The sequence below is a fragment of the Cottoperca gobio genome, chromosome 10, assembly GCF_900634415.1.
Source record: "Cottoperca gobio chromosome 10, fCotGob3.1, whole genome shotgun sequence".
NCBI lineage: Eukaryota > Metazoa > Chordata > Actinopteri > Perciformes > Bovichtidae > Cottoperca > Cottoperca gobio.
This window is the reverse complement of record NC_041364.1, coordinates 14,133,142-14,147,440: the sequence shown is the minus strand read 5'-3', so window position 1 is coordinate 14,147,440 and position 14,299 is coordinate 14,133,142.

Sequence of the window (14,299 nt, the reverse complement as noted above, 5' to 3'; positions counted from 1 at the left end):
CTAAGCCAACTCAATTTTAAAACATATCTTTTCTTTGCTTTGGCCATCTGTTTTAACTAAGCCTGCAGTTTCCTTTTCTCCACACAACAATTTTTCAAAACGGTTGAAATATATCTTAAAACATCAGCTACGCATTTCTGTGGGAAAACTGACAAACTTTGCGTCGCTTCTATCCTCCTCCGTGATCATTTTAAAAGTTACCTGGCACGGGTGTTGTGATTGAGCTGTATTTATGTTGATTGTATTTATGAAGCATCACTTAATGCTCATGCTTGTCCAGTTGTATGTGAATACAAAGTTGTGGGTGCAGTTGTTTTGAAGTAGAGGGGATCACAGAAAGCAGAACATAACAAGCTGAGACTAAACAGAGGAATCCCTCCACGGCTCACCAGATGTTGGTTGTGTTGTTTTTTTCCAACAGAAATCGGTTATTTCCACATTGTTTTGGAATGAAACCGACCTGAAATCGCAATTGTGGATGCACGTCATTTTCACATGTAAACAGTTTTATGAAAATAGTCCAGATACCGAAAAACAAACCAATTAATATTCCAACAAGACAATATGCCTGCTGGGAGATTAATCACACATTTTAAAGGTGGCGTGCAACTCAAACCTACATCTGTATCTTGTTGCTATTTAGGAGCCATGTCATGCAGTCGAGTCATAAAATAGGGGAATGACCACTTTCTTCTGCCAGTGGATATTTATAATCTGTCAGTGGGATAATAACTTCAACCATGACTGGACACCTACATGGAATACATCAGGACTGATTTTGATCTCCATCATTATGGACACATACATGCACACATTCGCCACATGCAATATGAAAACCACATCTGACTCTACTTACTGTTCAATTGTGCTAATCTATGAATGCAAAAGATATGGGAGGACTGGGAAGAAATAGTTCACGAGTCCAGTCGCTAATAACAAACAAAAAGACAGCAAGCAATCAATGTTGTGAAAATCACACATTGTTCAAATCCACATTTGTCTCTGTATTATAACTGCTTATCCTCGGATTAACATAGCTAAATGTAAAACGTGTCATACTATTGTTGCTATGATAATAAAATATAATCCCTATCCTAATCCTAATTAGGATCATGGTGTATTTTGATCCCTTTTCAAAATAGTGGCACACTTACAGTGCACACTAAACCATATTTTGAACACCAGAAGTACCAGCAGACAAAAGAACATTTCACAAGGGCGACACGTTATGATCCTGGAGCTTACCAAACACTGATCCTGTTCAAATGTGGAGATGATGAGACTGGATGGGAGGAAGGACAGGGCTGAAAGTTATCATGTGAGATTTTAAACATATTGAAGTTAAGTCCAAAGAGTTCACTAGATGTTAATACATGTGTTTATAGGCACACGATGTTACATAATATGTTCTTGGCATTTGTGTGTGTGTGAGGGAGAAACAGTAGTATGAGGTTTATACGTATAAGGAAGCAAAATGTAAATGTGTGGGTGAGTAGTTTCTCCATAATCCTTCTTACAACCAAACCAACAAATCAAATTGAATGCAGGGAATGATCATTCAAAAACATAATTGAATGTAATCCTGGAATAGCAGAAATGTCATTTCAAGGTGGAATGTTTTGAGATATAGCTTTGTATGACAGCCTCTTTAGAAAACTAATCTAAACTTTTAACACACACAAGTGGTCACTTTCAGCCTTAGCAAAGGAGGCAGACAGCATCCACACGGACAGATATCACGTACTGATGATCATACCAGAACCGTTTTCCCTTCATGTGAATCGCTGCGATCAACGATGCCATGGTTTCTACCCGTTTTGTACAACGGCATGCTTCCTTTGTGTGTGTGTGCGCACTTATGTATGAGCGTGTGTATATCCTCCACAGCACAGAAACATTTTATGCACCCCAACACAATTTAATTTAGTTTAATCTCAGCCTTTCCACTGGGAATGCAACATATAATTAAACTTTATGGAACTGCCCTGCAGCTCATGCGGAGAAGCAGATTGTCACACACACACACACACACACACACACACAATAATTTGTGTTAATGCATAATCAAATTATTATATAACTTATGATTTAAAATTCAACACCTAAAAATAAATATTGATAAATCCTGAGAACACGGCAGTGCATAATTGAAAGAACAGCATGAATAACCATGTAAACGTATAATGCATCTTTTCTATTACATGAATGTGGGGATGTGGATTTCATTGATTTGATTCTGCGCTTCATTACGTCTCCATGTATACAGGCAAATGCTGTGGATGCAATAACACCAGTTATTAGGAATGATACACAGTAATTGGTTCTGAATATATTGTATTCAAAGCTGCTCCTGTCTGTTCATAGCTGCTTCTATTAGGTTACTGAGGACATAACATGGTCATCCATCTATCTGGATGGGGCTTAGCTCCGTGGATTCTTATTGGAGTTTCCATGGAAAAGGAGCGGTCAGGTCTGTAATGCCTCGGCAATACTGGGGTCTGAAGGCATCGCCTCGGAGACGGAGGGAGATCAACTGAGCCGAGATCAGATGTTGTGTAACCCGTGAACGCACGTGTTGCACCACGGGCACCGGCAAACACATGGGAGAAATGATGTGTCTACATGTGTTCATGCATCATATGTAGACGCGCACTGGTTACCTGATGTGTTTTCTGCACCTTAGGGAAAGGTCAGAAGCATTTTGTTGATGCATCTCTCTGTATCCACCTCCTATGTAGAACAAAGGCCTGCTCCTCTGAGACCTCCCGCATCTCCCTCTCCTCTCCTCCCCTGACCTAGTTTACCTGATTGATTTCCACCCAGCTGGCCACTTGTATAACAATCCTTACGTGTGTGTGTGTGTGTGTGTGTGTGTGTGTGTGTGTGTGTGTGTGTGTGTGTGTGTGTGTGTGTGTGTGTGTGTGTGTGTGGTCAAAGAACAGATCTAGGGTAAGGTTTTACTTTTTAATTCAACAGGTTTTTAGGCAACTCCATTTCCCAAGTAACACAACTCCTTTCTTCTCTCCAAGTAACCTCAGTACAGTTCATATGGGAGACACGCACACACACACACACGCACACACACACACACACACACACACACACACACACACACACACACACACACACACACACACACACTATAACGGAGTGTACTGCCAATACTGTTCCTCACACCCTCTTAATGTCCCTTTGGCCTTACGTAGTCTGTTTCTCACGCGACCACACTATTAATACATTTGGTTTTTCTTGCTTTCTCTCCGTCTCTTGGCCTCTCACATTCACTCCACCTATGACATCCACGCAATTCCCAAAATAATACATTCCTAATACTTGATATTCATCTGTGCCGTTTCTCCAGTCAGGAATTAGAAGTCACATGAGCAGTACAACTCTGAGTAAGGGAAAGAGCTCTGGCTGTACAGCCTCAATAGTAGGAGCAGCTCCTTAGAATAGCTTTGTTTCCAATAGGCAGCACAGCCTCCTCAATCCAGACACAGACAGGTGGTTGGCTTTCTGGAGGGAGTTAGCAAAAATGCATTATAAAGAGCGGTTCACTGCTCTGACATGATCTATGATCTGATCTGATATACTGTATGATGCTGTTTGTCCATGACTGAAATATTAAAACTAGTATTTCAAACCAGTTTCAAACCACTCGGTTTACTTTTGCATTCTCAGTAACTGAGTGTCCATTGAAAGTGATGTAATAGTAATAGTGATGCCGTGGTCTTGGGTCTGTGTGCTCCAGATTAGTGTTTTCTGGGCACACAAACTCTGCCTAAGCCACAGGCTGCGAGTCACTGGATCAGGAGGAAGAATTCACAGCTAAACAAACGTAGGACAACAGCCAGGCCAACCCACTTTGCTGGCAGTCATGCATGGACATGAAAACACACACACACACACACACACACACACACACACACACACACACACACGCACACACACACACACTTCCCTGTATCTACTCTATTCACTATTTCACTCTCAATCTTTCTGATACAGCCTTTGATAAATTTGCTGTTTCTGCTGCTGTTATTTCTTCTACTGGCTTTTTCTCCAGTCATGTTAGCAAGAAAATATACAGTATCTCCCAAGCCTGCGGTGATAAAGTCCTTTTTATGGCGTGGATGTATTGCTTTAAGTCATAAGTGGCTCACAAGAAGAACAAACACACTGTAGGAGGGCCACGGAGCTCCCAGGCTATCATTTCTCCCCTTCCACCACTATCTACAGAGAAGGGCAAAGAGCACATTTATCTCACAGGCTATTGTATATCTTCTTATGCTGTCCTTTTTATTCCAGTCTACTGACAACATAAATGCAGGCCATTTATTTAACAGGATTAGGAGATAAGGCTGCTTTCCACTTGACCTGGGCACCAGCGCCACACAGAAATCCTCCCTTGTCCGACAGCCTGAGGCTAATACTTTGCGCTAACCACTAACACCTTCATCCACAGGAAAGAGAGGGGAGGGCTGCACAGATAGAGATGATCCCAGCCAGTGGGCCTCTAGGCTGGGTGATTTATCTCATCCTTTGCCTGCTGCTTTGGGAATGTGGGAAAGAAGCATGTGGCCATCAGGGCTGAGTGTGGCAAAAGTGCCTCATAGCATCTCTCTTCTTCTCAAACTGGATCCAGTTCAAGAAGAGAAAAACAAGAATATAAGTCTTTTTCCTCATAGTGAACATTTTGAAACTTTAACAGCTTCATTCTAACATGCTTAGAAATTAAGATGGTGGCACATTTACAGTTTACAGCTGCACTTCATAGCAAGCATAACATATTTATTTATTATCCAACCGTTCTGCTCTGTATCTACTCACTGTTGACAACAACCAACATTTCTGTTGACATAGTCTAACGAGAGGGTTCAAGACCTGTTGAGATCAGCCACACGTCTGAAGCCAACTGTTTATGTCTGCAAAACTAAATATAGTTTGTGAAAAATAGCTACGGTCCTTATTAGTCTGCAGTTCTCCATATTTCCATGTGGGGGCGTGACAGGGGGCATAAACTTATGGCAAAAAAAGAACAAGATGCTCCATCCCTGACATTATAAAAGATCAGGGAGCTCTAAAAGGTCGCCGTTGCCATATTCTCGTTCTCGGCAGTATTGACACTTGGTATTTCTCTGATCTTTTGCTCTAATTAAAAAAAAAAAAAAAAAAAACAGTTGCCAAGGCTGCGATTCAAGTGTGTTTGTGAGCCCTGAGTGTGTCGTCTATTTTGCACAGTTTTAGTATGCGTGTTCGTATGTGCCTATGTGTGTGTGTGTGTGTTTTCATACACCAAGAGCACATTGTAATAAATCCTTCAAATGAACATCACCAAGTCGTTCCAAGTTGATGCTGAGCCAAAGCTCATTCCAGGAAGTCATAGATCATAATGTGGAAGATTGAAGATGAAAATACAGCAAGACCGTTAAAGATCTCTGTGATGAATTCACAGAAGTAGCCTTGTGCTGATCTGCAGTTTTGTATAATGAAATGTAGTCTGATTTAGACTTCATTGACAGAGATTCCAGATAATAGACAGGAAGTGGGGCTAAAGGAGACGTCCTTATTGACTGCAAAATATCACATCATCTTTGTCTGCATTAATCTGCCCCTCAGTGTTACAATGTCCACTGTGTCAATGTGTATATACAATCAGTTCACGCCACTCAGTTCGTTTAATACAGATTTCACTACAGTCACGGAATACTTTAGCTTTATGAGCCATTAACAACCCTGAAATCAGCACTTTATCTCGAAATCACTGTCACTTAAATATCAACACTCATGAACAATCAAAAACTTGCCATGTGTAAAACCATGTCCAAGGCTCAACAACGCATGCAATTTTGAAATCGGGACCACAAAGCCATGTGCGGCAGTCTGGGCCTCTTTTGTCCACAACAAAACCTTGTAAATGCAAGATATGCAGCGATGTTCAACTCAGTATAAAAGATGTCAAGACGAGATTAAATAGACGAGATCTTGGCCATCATCAACTTGTCATCCTGAGGTGTGGGTGATGGTACGGAGTGGGGAAGAAATGAGCCAAAATTCCTGTTACTGGACCATGTCAGTGATGCCTATGGGTGAGTTATAAGCACCAGCATGTCCTGGAATAAGTGTTGGATTAAAAGGTTAATGCGTCGTGTGGGATCAGTGTTTTGTTGTATGACAAGTTTGGGCAGAATGGGGCTGGAAAGAGGTAAATGGCAAGGGGAAAAAAACAGGTCACACACACACACACACACACACACACACACACACACACACACACACACACACACACACACACACACACAGAGTTCAGACAGAGTTCATTTAGTACTCCTGTCTTAAAAACAGACCAGCTTGCATCATACCTTCACTCTCAAACCTCCCTCCCTTCTACTTAACCAAATATGTCTTTCTTTCTGTAGAAGTAACTTTAAATCATCACTTAACCACTGCAACCATCAACAACACATTCTCCATAGGCGAGACACTTGACATGTGAGACCAGCATCCTTGAGCAACCCCAGACTTCTTGAGATCATGTATAGTGGAAGTGAAATGGGGCGAATGAGACGAAGACAGAGGGAGGAACTGCAGAGATATAAACAGATGCACTGGAAAGTCCTCTGGGGTATTTCTGCCATTTAGTTTCCATATCCATAAAAGTTGGGGCAGATCCAGAGTTCATGTTAGTTCACAGACTTACAATATCTCACACACACATGCACACTGTCTATAGATAAAGATCACTGGTGGCACTAAAGCACAGAAGTACTTGGCAGCTGGAAGCAACAAGAAAAATCCACAAGCACAACACACATGGCCTACTGTATACTTACACATCTGCCTTGCTATACAGCAGCACATACTGTAGACAGCTGCAGCCTCTCTGTGCTTTCAGTACTTTGTCTAAATGTTTTTCTGAAGAGAAAGAAATGTCCCAAAGCCTTCAGCTACGTAACCCTCCTGCCATTCATATACTATGTTTGGACGATTACATCAGTTTACTTTTGAATGGAAAAGTATTACACACTGACCTTTTTTCATTATCATCTGATCTATTCGCAGTAATCTTTTCAACCTACACCATTCTTACCGTGAATTGGGTTTAGATCTTTATTGCGACTAAACCTAAGTTCAATTTTTTCACGCAGGCCACGCAAGCCAACATCCCTGATTATCAAACACCTCTCTGGTTTCACTTGTTGTAACCTTCATTTTCTGCTACAGCGTTTTAGTTGTGCTGTGACTATAAAAGCTGGACCATTGCATATTATGCAAAGGCAATGTAACATTGGTGAATAAGAGAAGAAGAGCTACAGCAACACTGGTTTAAAAGCAACTTCATTTTCAAAAATGATACTGAGGATTTGATTGGTGCCAAGCTGTCCTAAAGTCCTTTAATCTAAATAGTAACTCTAATTAGATTTTAAGATCCTTTTATTAGTGGTCAAATAACACCATGGACTAGCACCTGAATACTTGTCAGACAGGCTCTCAATGAATGCTCCACCTAGAACCCTTAGGTCCATTGATACCGGCCTTTTAATGATTCCCAGGGTAAGGACGAAGACATACAGGGAAGCAGCATTTAGTGTATATTGTCCTCGCCTCTGGAAAAGGCAGAAGAGCTGGGGGCATCTTCTGGCAAAATCTTAAAACATATCTTTTTACCTTAGCAGTTTCTTAATCTTAATGTGCCCGTGAATATGTGTTACTGAAGAGGAATAAGACACCTCTTCTTAGATACTATACATCTATAGGTTTTTGGAACATGCAAGAGTTACTCCACTGAGGCACATTTATTGTTCCAAGCTTTCGCTTTTACATTAAAACTCATTAAAGCTAATAAGTACCAGGTGTGCCAGTTGATTGCTCAGGTGCATTAATTGAGATGATGTCACAGGCCTGCTTCTGATAATGAGCTTAAACTAAAACTGTCAAAATGACACTTAATATTAGTTTTAATTTAATAAATGTACTTCATTCAAACAAGGTCGGTCTTCACAGAGCAAGGGAGTTGGATTTTCTAGTAAAGTATGCATCACACAGCCCATCTATTTGGTTCAAACAGCGGGATGCAAAGAAAACATGTGTAAACAATATTGGAGTTTATGTAAGCTCCTTTTGCTCAGGAATTTGCTGACCAAAGATAATAGATTGTAGCACATGTACATTAAAAGAGATTTTCCAGGCACACAGCACAGCAGATAATAAACCACACAGTTGTGTGATTTAATCACAAGTGTGAGCTTTCATTCCCAAATATCATTAAAATGGGTAATAAAAGCTACTAGATCAGAACTGATAATGTTGTGTCAGTTGCTGTAACATCCACGGTGTGAGGCAGCAAGTATTACATTATAGTTATTGGCTCTTATCCAAATGCCAATAACAGACTGGGGCTGAATTAGAGACAGGGTTTGTCCCAGTGAAGAGCAGGCTGTCTGCCAGACACACCTGCCACTACTGCCAAATGACCTGTGGCCCTTTCTACTGCTTTCTGCAGAGCACGCACACGCATGCACACACACACACACACACACACACACACACACACACACACACACACACACACACACACACACACACAGAAATTGCAGAAGGAAAAGGAGGAAATTCAGAAATACACAAATCCTTAGACAACATCTAAAAGAGCTGCACCCAGGGGTGGTCTTAATAGTTTGGTTACCAGTTGTTAGCAGTGTGGGTGTGTGTATACAAACATGCACGTGCATGTGTAAATTGACACCGACTTATTGTCTATGGAATCAGCGGTATCTATTTGTATAATGAAGACAAACTAGGGTTGGGTGTTTTTGTAAACACTCCTCATTCCTACATGCAATAGTCTCCAGCTGTAAAAACACTCGACCATCCTGATGCTCATTCATCATGATCCCAACTGCTGCCAAGATACACAGAATAGAGCCTGGAACACTTGCTGTACATGAACACATAGGTTCAATAGGCAGCAGCATTCCCATGGCTGTATGCACTTGTGAATATGCACTAGCTAAACAGCAGGCCTAGGTGTTTCACAGAACTTCCAGACAAATTTGGCTTCTATAAAATGCAAAAAGGTAGCTGTTCTTTATCTCATTTAGGAAGTCTAATAAATGTAAGATTATAGACCTGTGCCTCGTTCTTAATGGTTGGCTCAGCTTATCCAGTCTAATATGATGTTAGCCGCCAGCTCAAATGATCTCTTACAGCTAATTCAGTTCTTTCAGTGAGTGATTTATTTGATCATTCGGGATTAAGTTATGTTGGATAGGATAACTGTCAAATTAGCAATCAAAGGATGCACATATGAAAGACAAAACCCAGTTTTAGTGCCGTGTCTACAAACATTATTGAAGTAAACAAGCCCTTAACAGATTCAGAAGAAAATAATATCATGGATTTAGTATTTTTTCTAGTGTTAGTCTGTGTATTAAAACACCTAACATCAAGCTGGGAGCCATAGAGGTTTCTAGTCTTCTGTTTTGAGATCCAGTACCTTTAAATAGAATACAGGAAACATTAAAGGGGTTGTGACTCTCTCTGGAGAAATACATTTTGCATCTACAGGCGGCGCTCAATTAAAATCCTTAAAGCTCTTTCTGCAGACAGGGGATAGGTGACAATTACACACACGTACACACACGCACATATGCACATTGGGAGGGGATTTAGAGAGACAGCTCCAGAGTCTGACATCAATAAACCCAATTCAAACCTCCAGCTTACATTCTACCAGAGAGCTGATTTCCACTAACACTCAGGGCTACACAAAAAACATGTTCTGTATTGATCATTATACAAATGTGTACCAAGGATGAATTATCTACTCAAATGCCCGGTGTACACAAACACTCATAAAGTACATGTGTGCATGTTCTCTTCCTCTCTGTCTTTTAGACTCTCCTTCTCTCTCTCACACACACACACACACACACCCCAAATACAATCCCTGCTTGTCTGTCTGTGTTGGCTGCCCAGTAATGTATTCGGCTGCACACCTCCAGTATTTACCGAGCTCACTGTGTCTGGCATCTCCTTAAAACGGTGAAAATGCCTCAGAAAGTCCCTGGAGAAGACCAGCTGGACCCAGTGAAACCATTATGGCTAGACTATAGACTCCTAAGGTACAAGTGGGTAGCCTTCAGCACACCATCAATAAGAATGTCAATGTATCAAAGTCAAAACAAGGAAAGCAAAAACAAAAGGAAAACAGAAAGAAAGTGAAGCTGGTTGCTGAAGCTCTTGCAGCACTGGCAGTGGACTGATGCCTGATAAAAACATTGATAGGGAACTTTTTAATACACTAAAGAGACTATAGTTGTGTTTAAAATGACTTTTAATTGTGACATGGGTGAGTGAGAGGCAACAGGCAAGGGACCTAAATGCAGACAACGCAGGCTGACAGCAACAGTTCTGGGGTTTATTGCAAAGGTGAACAAACATATGTTTACTGGCATGTCCAAACAGAAGTAGTCCACAGGATGGCAGGAATGGGGCAGGGAAAGGTTCAGGCAGGCAGGTAAGAGGGGCTTACTCTACTAATACTGTATGATATATATAGTGCAGTGCATATCGCAGGTTTACATAAACGACAGATCTCACCAAAATGTATAAGAAAATATATTAACGTAGAATAACAGGTTCAAACATTTAAACTGTTAATTAGATGTGTATTAAATGTCTCAGCTGCCAATTAGGAAGGTGCTCATGCATTAATGAGGGAACAGGGTGGCGTGGTCAGAGCTCTCTGGGCCACGTGATTGGTCGCCTTTCCTCGCAGAGGAAGAGGCAGCACCTAGGAGGAGAGAGGGGAAAAGGGGACAAGCGGTTAGGTAAGTGCCCGACCAAAAGTTATGCAACACTCATCGATTGAGGAGTGTAAACATACAGCAGAAGCCACTTACCCTGCCTGAAGTTTGTGTTCAGTCGGCCTGCTGTCCCCGTCTGGGGAACCCTGTCTCCTCTCCAGACACCCCTAATGATTTAGAGAGTAAATGATCCAAGATGCAGTGGATTTACACAGAAGCGCTTGGCTCCAGCCGGATGCATCTGCTGCACAATGGATACAGGAAAGCTACCATCACTTCCATCAGCGACCTCACTAAATTCACTTGAAATGTTAAAACCTTCTCTAGATTGTTTTCCAGACGGTCCCATTTCATAATGTGACCGTTCTGCACTAACTCAACTTGAAAGGAGCCTTGTTGTCAGATGGGGTGAGATACTCTAGACAGCATCAAGTCTGCTGTCGGCCAACTGTGGTTGGTCTTCCATTCAGTGGATTGTGGGGTGATTTACTCTAAGATGTTACTAATTATTTATATCAGATCTGAAAGGCATTTAGAAACACTGAGCTGACACTTAAAGGAGCATTAAAATGTTTTTCATCCAAGAAGCACAGAAAACATTAAGGGAAAAGTGTTGCTGGCTTTACCGCACTGGAAAATTGGAGCGATCCACAGGCGCGACTGACAACCAGAAACCTGACCTAGTCTGGGAAAAATGATGCCTACATCCCAACAGAACATGATTACGCAATTTTAAGTCACCGGGTAAATTATGAAGATGTTTTACATTATATGCATATTCTGACTAATTGTTTTTGAGTTGTTTCTCTTTTTTTGGTCCTTCCTTCTTCTTTAGTGTTCATACTGTTGGCGGAGAAGAAGTGTTTAAACACAATGTTTGTGGGAGTAAACATACAAACAGCTTATTTTCTTCTTCCATAACTCACTAGATGCTGCTTCTGAGATGATGGGGAATCCACCCCCGGGCTAAAAACAAACAAAGACACGTGCACACATATTAATCAAATCGACCTTCAAGCATAAAATGGACACCTATACTCGACCTATAACTTCTAGCAATCTCCAGAGTCCTCTGCAAGCTGAACATGCTGAGCACACACACACACACGCACACACACACACACACACACAAACACACACACACACACACACACAATAAGATGGAAAAACAGAGTATGCTGGATCATAGATGCTTACTGCACACATAAAATCAGATGTCATTTCACACACACATACACACACACACACACACACACACACACACACACACACACACACACACACACACACACACACACACACAAACACAGGCTAACAATGTAATGACATTGTTTTTGTAAGCTTTTGAGGCAATGTACATTCCTGAAAATGTCCAGCCGACACAGCATAAACACACATACTGCATGTCCTGGTGACGTCAAACATCCCCAGCAGCTGTGTTAACAGTTATTAGTGTAACAGTGGTACAGAGATGATACACTGAACTGTTCATTATTGTTCTGTCCACAAAACACTTTCTGACTCTTGATCTTTAAGCCATTTTACAACTTGCCGTTTATACTTTATGCTGAAACCGCAACCAAAGAAAATACTGCTTTGTCTTGCTTGTCTATCTCTGGTTTTACAAGTGGAACCCATAAAGTATTCTGAGCCTGTGCATTTAACTGTGTCTCACAGAAGGCCAACAGTTGTTTCCAGCTTTGAGGCTGTGTTCTCAGAGGTGGAATGTAACAGAGGAAATTTACTGTACCTAAGTCCATTTTTGAGATAATTGTCCTTGACTTGAGCATTTCCGTTTTATGCTACCTTATACTTCTACTCCACTGCATTTTGGTGACTATAAATCTAGTATTAAATTATGTTTGTATGTATTATCATTCCTTAGCACCACCTTTACCAGCTACAACATTACTAGGGATTTAAACATTAATGCATCACTAATTATAATCCAATTATATAATAAGTATGATTCTGATAGGATTTACCTAATTCAAATATCTAAATATTTCTTCCACCACTGTGCATACTTTAAGGGGGAATGGTGATCAGTAGCCTGTACATGCTTTGTATACACACAGACTCTTGGTAGAAATAAAATGCGAACACACACAAACACATACACCGTGGCCCCAGGCCATTATCTGAGCCAGGTCCAAGCGAGGATCTCAGGGTTATTGGAATGTCATTTCACTGTTTTTGGAGGGGGATCAGATTTCCAATTCCTCTTGACTTCACTCCTCTCTGCCTCCCCCAGGGCTCCACAGCAAATGAACAGGGTCGCCATGGTAAAACAGGCCCCGCCAAACGGCCGATCTGCCGCAGGCAAGCTTGCGGCAGAGTCGATCCGATCTATGTGGAGCCAAAAATGCAATAAACAGCACATCATACCATGATTAGTTTTTATGTCTGTCACCATCAAATAACAGTGAGGATAAAGAACATTTTGTCACATGTTGGAAGATCTTCAGCAACAGCTGGAGAGCGATGTTGCTTCATTTGAGGTTTGGGTGAGAGAAAGTGAGAGATTAGTTTTTGATAAATGTGAAGGCGAGAGTCTCTCGCCTTCATGTTTTGTGTTAAACAGTCTCAGTTTTTTAGCACCCTCTCATAGCACCTCCATTCACACATTGACCCCTTTTTCAAACTACTGTTGACAACCACATAACCCTGTAATAGAGGGTGTCAGGAGCAATCTGCAGACATTGCTCTCTATGAGGCCTCAGATACAAGTCTGATATGTCCCACTCAGGAACCCTCGTTCAATCTGATAATCATACCTTTACCTCACCTGAGACATTGTTTAGTTTACACCAGGGGTGGGGAATCTTTTTCCTATCAAGGACAATTTTTTTTACAACATCCTTCGAGGGCCGTACTAATTATTATTATTATTATTATTATTATTATTATTATTATTATTATTATTATTATTATTATTATTATTATTATTATTATTATTATTATTATTATTATTATTATTATTATTCAACTCATAACCTCTGCAAAATGTTCCATGTATCTTTCTGTTTAATCAGAAATCAACAATCCTTTATTAGTCCCACAACGGGGAAATGTATCTTGTCACAGCAAAAGAACATATGAAGTAAAAAGGCAATAAACAATAATTAAATAGAATAAAAAATAATATAAGTACCAAGTGGTTGATAGAAAATAAAGTGAATATTGCACATGGCACCACAGCAGTGGTGGAACAGTCTGTTCTTGGTGTGGTGGTCTACCTCTCTATCTCTCCATGTTTGTATGTTACGCTCTGCAGAGAGCGGCTTGTTGGGCCAAACTCCACCGAAGAGCGTTAACTTTATCCAAACGCACTCGTCCTTTCAGCTCGTGCAGTTCGGCATGTTTCGTGCTGTCATGATGCTCGACATAATTTTTATTATTATTATTATTATTTCATCACCGCAAGCGCGTCCGCACAAACTAGGCACACTACTTACACAAATAAATCATGGTTCGCCCATTTCTCCTGG